The sequence below is a fragment of the Pinus tabuliformis genome, chromosome 3_2, assembly GCF_031772625.1.
Source record: "Pinus tabuliformis cultivar Carrire ecotype Pingquan chromosome 3_2, CPIR1, whole genome shotgun sequence".
NCBI classification, from domain to species: domain Eukaryota; kingdom Viridiplantae; phylum Streptophyta; class Pinopsida; order Pinales; family Pinaceae; genus Pinus; species Pinus tabuliformis.
In genome coordinates, this window is record NC_142302.1 from 1,051,031,526 (window position 1) to 1,051,038,900 (window position 7,375).

Here is a 7,375-nt window from a genome sequence, read left to right on the forward strand (position 1 = left end):
ATTAATAAACCCAACAGTTCCGTAGATGTTGCAGAGTGATAACCAGTGCGCCAAGGGTTTCATGCTGGTTTCCATAATGTGATGGGAGTGGTAGATGTGAAACATTATGGCATATGGTGAATACTCCTGTCAGATCTGTAGTTATCGTGGGATGGTTGTGTCCGGGCTTGGATTGTCCGTCGATAAGTTGGAAGCGCAGATAAACCCATCATTGAGACTCATGCATTGTTGTAATGGGTTGCTTTATTAGACATTGGATTTTCTATTATGGGAGGGTTGTTTCCATGAATCCTTCCACCTGCTAACCTTGGGTATTATGTTGGAACTGCTCGATTTTGAGGGATGCCGCCATGATCTTATATATATGATTGTTGTGTCAGAGAAAGGCAGGGAGGAGAGGACTGGCCGAATATGCAGATTTTATTGCATACAACAGACCCTGGCCCTGGTGTTGAGTCTTGAAAATGTCATTCATTTGCATTATACTTTCACTATTATGTCCATTATATCACCTCCATTTCATTGCTATGTCACCACATTCATCCCACTTTCATTATCATTGGGCCACCTTTATGTTTTTCCAATCTTTATTATTTCTAAGCCTTTTAAGTGAATTTGTGGTTAAACATTAGAAAATAATGTGCATATGCTTATACCTAACAAATGGGTTGAGATTGTTGACATGTGTAGGTTGAAAGGAGGCTTCTAGAAGACCCTTATGTGGCACTCTAAGGCCAAATTCGAATTTGGTTGGAAAGAATCATGGGATCATGAGGATATGTGTCACATCTCCTAATTGTATTGTAACTCTAAAAAGACATGTGTCTTATCAGTTCCTATTTTTATTAGGACTCTAGAGGTAGAGGGAGAGATTCATGGACTATCATTAATGAGATGGCTCTCATCTTTTTGTATAAATAGGAGATCTCTCTCCTTCATTTGTTAGTCTTTTCTTAGTCCTTTTATCTTGTTAGTCCCATGGCTTTTGAAAGCTTTGGAGAGCTTTGTTGTACTTTGCACTTTTGAAGAAATTGAATAAAGCTTTGATGTTCTCAACATGGAAGGAGATGTGAAGTAGATGTCATGGAGCATATTAGGATGTAAGTAGAGTAGATTTCATTTTGTAAATATTGCTTTGTAGAATGTAAGGTAGATTAGATTTTTCATTCATGCAATTTCAATTCATGCAAGTGTGTTTCATTTTACTTTGATTTCATGACTAGTGGCATGTGTGATCATCTTGTCTATGTTGTTGGCCTTTATTTTTCTGTAGTTTGATTTTCATTAGTATCATTTCTTTAACTTGCACTTCACTTTTTGCTCTTAGATATCAAGTTGTTCATCTATTGATGGTTCTTTTTCCATAATCAAATAACTTTATTGGAGCCAAAATATCACTTAGTATAACTTGGTTTAGTTTGCTTTAAGACTCACATTGCTGACTTGTTCATAACTAGCTGAAAGGTAAAAAGGTTAAGAAAAGGTTAAAGTAGTGTGATTTGTCTCCTTTATGTAGTGTCACTTAGATTTCACATTTCATTTTCATTTTAAATCAGCAACAGAGATACTGGGCCGATGTCATTAGTCCTTTATTTGATGTCTTTATTTTCCTTTAAGCATTTGATTTCATAGGTGGTAGGGGGCCCCTGCCTTGTATAGTTGTCACCTTAATTTCTTGTATTTCTTTTTCTGATTTTCATGTATATTAATGTACAGTTTGAATTACTGCATTTTATTTTCTTTTTAACATGTATATTATTGTACATAAATTGCTTTCAAGTTGATTGTAGATTAGTGATGCACATAGCCTTTTAATGAACCAATGACGTGATAGAATCATCTTGTCCTTTTGCTGAAGGAGCAAGGATACTGGGTCTCATAGTCATTCTCTCATTATTTGATTATTGCATTTTATTTCGATTGAACTAGTTACATTAAACACTTTAGAAAACCAACAAGAACAAAACCCCAAAAACAACATAAACTATAAAACAACGAAGTAAGAGAAAGGTTAACTAAGCACATATAGTGCACCACACTTCATCAGTTTACGATACCCGGATTGATAATTTATGTAGAGCAATTTAAGACGTTAAATTGACTAGACATTTTGGCGCCGTTGCCGGGGAAGTGTAATTAGGAGACCTTATTTCTTACATCTGAAAAAAATTAATAATTCTTGAGTATGCTCTCCTCCTGCACTTTGTGTGATCTAGAGGATCAGAAAAAGGATTGTTAAGTAAAAAAGAAAAAATAATAATTCTTGAGTATGCTATCCTCCTGCACTCTGTGTGATCTGGAGGATCAGAAAAAGAATTGTTAAGAAAAAATAGGAGACAAAATAAACTTCAACATTTCAATTGATTCAATAAAAAAAAAAAATGATGATGAAAAAATGAAACTCAAGTGCTTTGATGGGTTCAAATTGCCCAAAATTGTCTAGTTATGCTTTGTAGTGGTCTTCAAAACACTGTATCCTATTTTAATAAGGTTTTGCAACTTAGCTGCAGAAACTGCCCTGATTCCGCAGCTAGCTGAGAATTCCGCAGCTGTTTCAAGGTTTAGCAGGTTACAGGCATCTAATGAAAAAACCGACTACATGGGCATCTCCAGAATTGTCCCGACATGGATCCTATCCTAGTCACCGAGCTCAGATCGATGAAAAACCAACCTAAGACCTCAGTCAAAGTCATGTTTTTAGCATGTTTTTCTTACAATATTTGCTGCCTGAAATTGAAAATCATTAATTCTTTTTATAAAATTTTACAATTTCAGAGAAGAAGAAAAGAGAAAAACAATCTATAGCTATTTTCAATCCTAGCTTCCATTGTGTCTGAGAGAAAAAATAGATCGAATTGCATGGACTGCTGTGTTAAAATAAAAACTCTGTGTTTTTGGGATTTGGTTGGACTCTTGCTGATATGGCTTTCAAAGAAAGGATATGAAGGATTAACTGGATATCTTGTAGAATATAATAACAATGAGCCAAGGAAAATGATTAATGAGTTTGAAATTTTTGAGAATCTAAGAGAAGATGAACTCTATATGGGAGATTCTCTTGCTGCTGTTCGTATTACTACTGAGGCAGCAGCAAGATTCAAGTTGCATTTCAAGAACAATAAAGACATTTGAATCAACTGGCAATGGTCTAACCAAAGAAGAAACTTTTGAAGTGATCGTTGTCCTTAGGATTTAGAAGGCATTTCGGAAACACCATGAAAAGAAGTAGATTATTGCAGTCAGGCGTATACCATACAAATACTGCGATTGGAAGGCTTGGAAAGAATTTTTTTTTAGCATCTCCTCCCTTGACTGATTCATTTGTTATTGATTTTTCCCTCTGAGATTTAATCTTACAGCCGAGTGCAACGAACGCAAAACAGTTAACTCAGAAAAACGCAAAACCTGAAAAACGTCATATTTTAAACGTTCGATTTGCCCAAATGGAGATGAATTTCAAAAAACTAAAACATGGGTTCTTTTGCCAGGTGGGTTAATTAGATAACTCAGGAACCGTTTGAGAAAATTCGTGGCGGTCTGAGAGAAATATTAGGTTCTTTGGAGCCTCTTTCTTGCTGTCGTGTGAAAAAAACTGGAGTTGAATTGATTAACAGATAATTTGAATGTGTTCCGCGTGCCTGAGGAGGAGAAATCCAAATAGGAATCACATGTGCTGTTATTCAAGCTTGATTGCATGTGTTTAATAACTAACAGTCCCATGCAACGTGTGACTGTGTTTCAGTTTTAGCCATCAATAAAGACGTGTTTTAAACTCATACGGCTCTGTTACGTAAACCAATTACAGCCGCATAACTCCCGCTGCAAACTCCACGGCTGTGCGTTACCAATAGCCCCATGTGACCAACAGTTAGCACACTGTGTGTACTTAGTTTCACCTGGCATCCCAAGCGATTTCATCCATCAAAACATCGAATGAGATATCGATGTTGACAAATTTTCCACCAAACAATAAAAAGTCCGCCAGACGAGATGAGACTATAATAGAGTTCAGGCTTTTGTGATCCATATCAATTTAGAGAGAATTTTTCGGTGAAAATCACAAGGAAGATCATTTGTCGACGTGTTTCGAACCAACCAGTGTGGCTCATCGTCAGGACAAGATGAAGAACAGATCCAGCTTAGCATGTTTAAATAGCTAGAGCAGAGACACCAACGGTTACCTGGGCAAAGGTTGACTCAAGGAGCAAGGTCAAATTTAGTTAAATTAGGTAAAAAATAAATAAATAAGTAACTAAATATATAAATGATAAATTATAATATAATAATAGAAATAAATAAAAATATATAATTTTATATAAAAATATAAATTTAGTTATATTAGGTATAAGAAAAATAATAATAAATTATTTATTTAATATGTAAATGAGGATTAATAATAAACTACTTATTTATTAATTAAATAAATGAAAAAATATATAAATTAATAAATATAGTAATAGAAATAAATAAAAATATATAAAAATTTTATATCTAAAAATATAAATTTAGTTATATTAGGTGTAAGAAAAATAATAATGAATTACTTATTTAATATATAAATGAGGAAGAATAATAAATTAAATAAATAAAAATCAATAAAAATACAAATTTAGTTAAATTAGGTGTAAGAAAATAATAATAAATTATTTATTTAATATATAAATGAAGAATAATAATAAACTACTTATTTATTAAATAAATAAATAAATGAAAAGATATAATAAATATAGCAAAAAATAAATTAATTATTTAATTTAAAAATGAAAAGTATCATTAGTAAGGTAAAAACATTCATATTTAGTTATATTAGGAATAAGATAAATAACCAATTGAAGAATAATAACACTAATAAATTATTAAATTTATTAAATAAATAAAAATATAAACGAAGAATTAAAATAATAACAAGGAATAAATATATATAATAGTAAATAAATTATTAATATAATTTATGAAAAAATAGAAATGGTATCATTAGTAAGGTAAAAATTAAAGGGAAGAAGTTACTCACCGGGTTAATCAGTTAGAATTAAATAATCCAATAAATAAATAAATAGGAAGAGAAATAAGGATTAGAAAATAAATTAAATTAATTATAGTTAGTTATAGGTGTAAACACTAAACGGATAATATAACTAATACTAATAAAAATAAATCAATATTAATAATAAAGCAGTTAAAAATAAATAAATAAATAAATAATAATAATAAGAATAATAATAATAATAATAATAGATAAATAGTAATAATAATAAAACTGTTAATAATAATAATAATAATAATAATAATAATAATAATAACTAAATAAATAATAATAATAATAATAATAAAAACTAAATAAATAATAAATAATAAATAAAAACAAAACTAAATCCTAAGGAGGAGGGCGGAAGCCAACTAGGAAGAGAGAGCAGGGACCCAACATCTACTAACTTTCCAGCCATCGTCTCTATTAAGATTGCTGGGCCTTTTCTCAATCTCAAGTGCTTCCCTAAATTTACGATGATGGAAATGCGAAACCCTAGCAATAACCCTAGCCTCCTCAATACAAACATGATGACTGGTTTTCTCAGCATGTTCAGCTAAAGCAGAAGACTTAGCTCTCCTATGCTTAAGGTCCGCAGCGTGCTCACTAATCCTTTGATTGATGGAGCGACCGGTCTCACCAATATAGGGGGTCCCACAGGAACACGGGATCAAATACACACCTTTCATATCCTTAGGGTCGATCGGATCCTTTACAGATCTTAGGGACCCAACACAACAAGAAAGGTTTACAACAAGAAAGGTTTACAACAACTGTTTGCTTGTTACATATGTCGATATACATTTTGAGGATCATATGCAAAGATATCTAGGGAGGGGCTAGAGCCTATAGCCAGAAGACAATGTTTATACACATGTTGAAACCAGATCTTGTAAACAGAGTCATCACAAGTTTTGGAATGATTGCAAGATCTTGTTGGATATGAAGTATCTATTGAGGTTGGACAGCAATTTGTTACAGCCTTCACTCCTCCACATTTTTTTTCTCTTCCACGCACACAGCCACTCCATTTCACAGCACTTTCTACACTCTGCACTTTCCGCAGCCAATACAGCATTTCCGCAGCTCATACAGCATTTCCGCAGCCAATCCCAGATTCCGCAGTTGTTTTGTTAAACTCTAGGTTGCAGGTGTCCTCAAGCAAAACAAGTCACATGGGTAGCTAGGGAAATTTCAGTACATGGATGGTGTCCTATTCATTCGGTCAAATTTGATGAAAAAGACCCCAGTCAAAGGAAAGTCAAATTGTGTGTTATCACAAAGTCGCCACACTAAGTCGCTGCATGTCAAGAAAAAATAATAATTTTGAATCAATGAAATGAACAAGTTATTTTCTCACTTTTCTGAAGGTATTGATTAATTTTGGACTGATAATGAAAGATGAATGACTAACTTTTTATTCAAGATTTTTAGCTATAGAGCTGTTCCTCAATTCCGCAGCCAGAAAAACCTCATTGTTCAAATCAGCCTATCTTTCTCATACAAAATCAGATTTTGATGATTTAAGTACCATTGGAAAGATCTCAACAAGATCTATACAATGAGAAATATATCATTAGAGTTTGAAATGGCAAATAATGAAATAAATTTCTGAAAAGAAGCAACATCAACTTGAGGCACTAATTCCAAAACAGGTATAAATTCTTTTGATTTTTCCTTTGAGAACTTGTTTCATTAATACAAATTCTTTGTTTTGTGTGTAAATATCATAACTAGAGAGATTGATCACCTCTTTCCTTTGATAATCTTACATTCCATTGCAGAAGAAGTATTAGTTTTTTTGCAGGTTTCAGGAGGAAGGACAAATGACTACAAGAGAATGGTCTCTCTCTAAGAGACCAATTTGTTTCATAAGAGGATGATCAGCAACAAAGAGGAAATATGCTGATGTAAAATCAGATCCAAAACACTTGAAAAACTTTCAGATACTATTGTTTCCATCACATCCATCCATCACATCCATACTTCATAATAAACCATTCACCTCATTCCACTCCATATTTTCCATTTACATTCACATACACTTTCCATCTCTTTTTGTCCATTCATAACCCACAAATAAAAGCAAGAGGCTAGTTCACATGCTTATTGCCATTGCCATTTCTGTTCTCCATTACCATTTTCCATTTTCATCTTCCAGTCCTTGTCATTTTCATTCTGCAAATAAGCCCTGCTTCAATGCAAATTATTGAGTCTATAGTCCTTTGAGTCTAAGTTCTTTGTAAAAACACCTTGAGGCTTGCATGCCTTAATGGCAAGTCCTCATGCTGACAAACAATGGGAATACATTAATGTCCCTTGTTCGTTAGATCTTCTAGGTGACTCGAC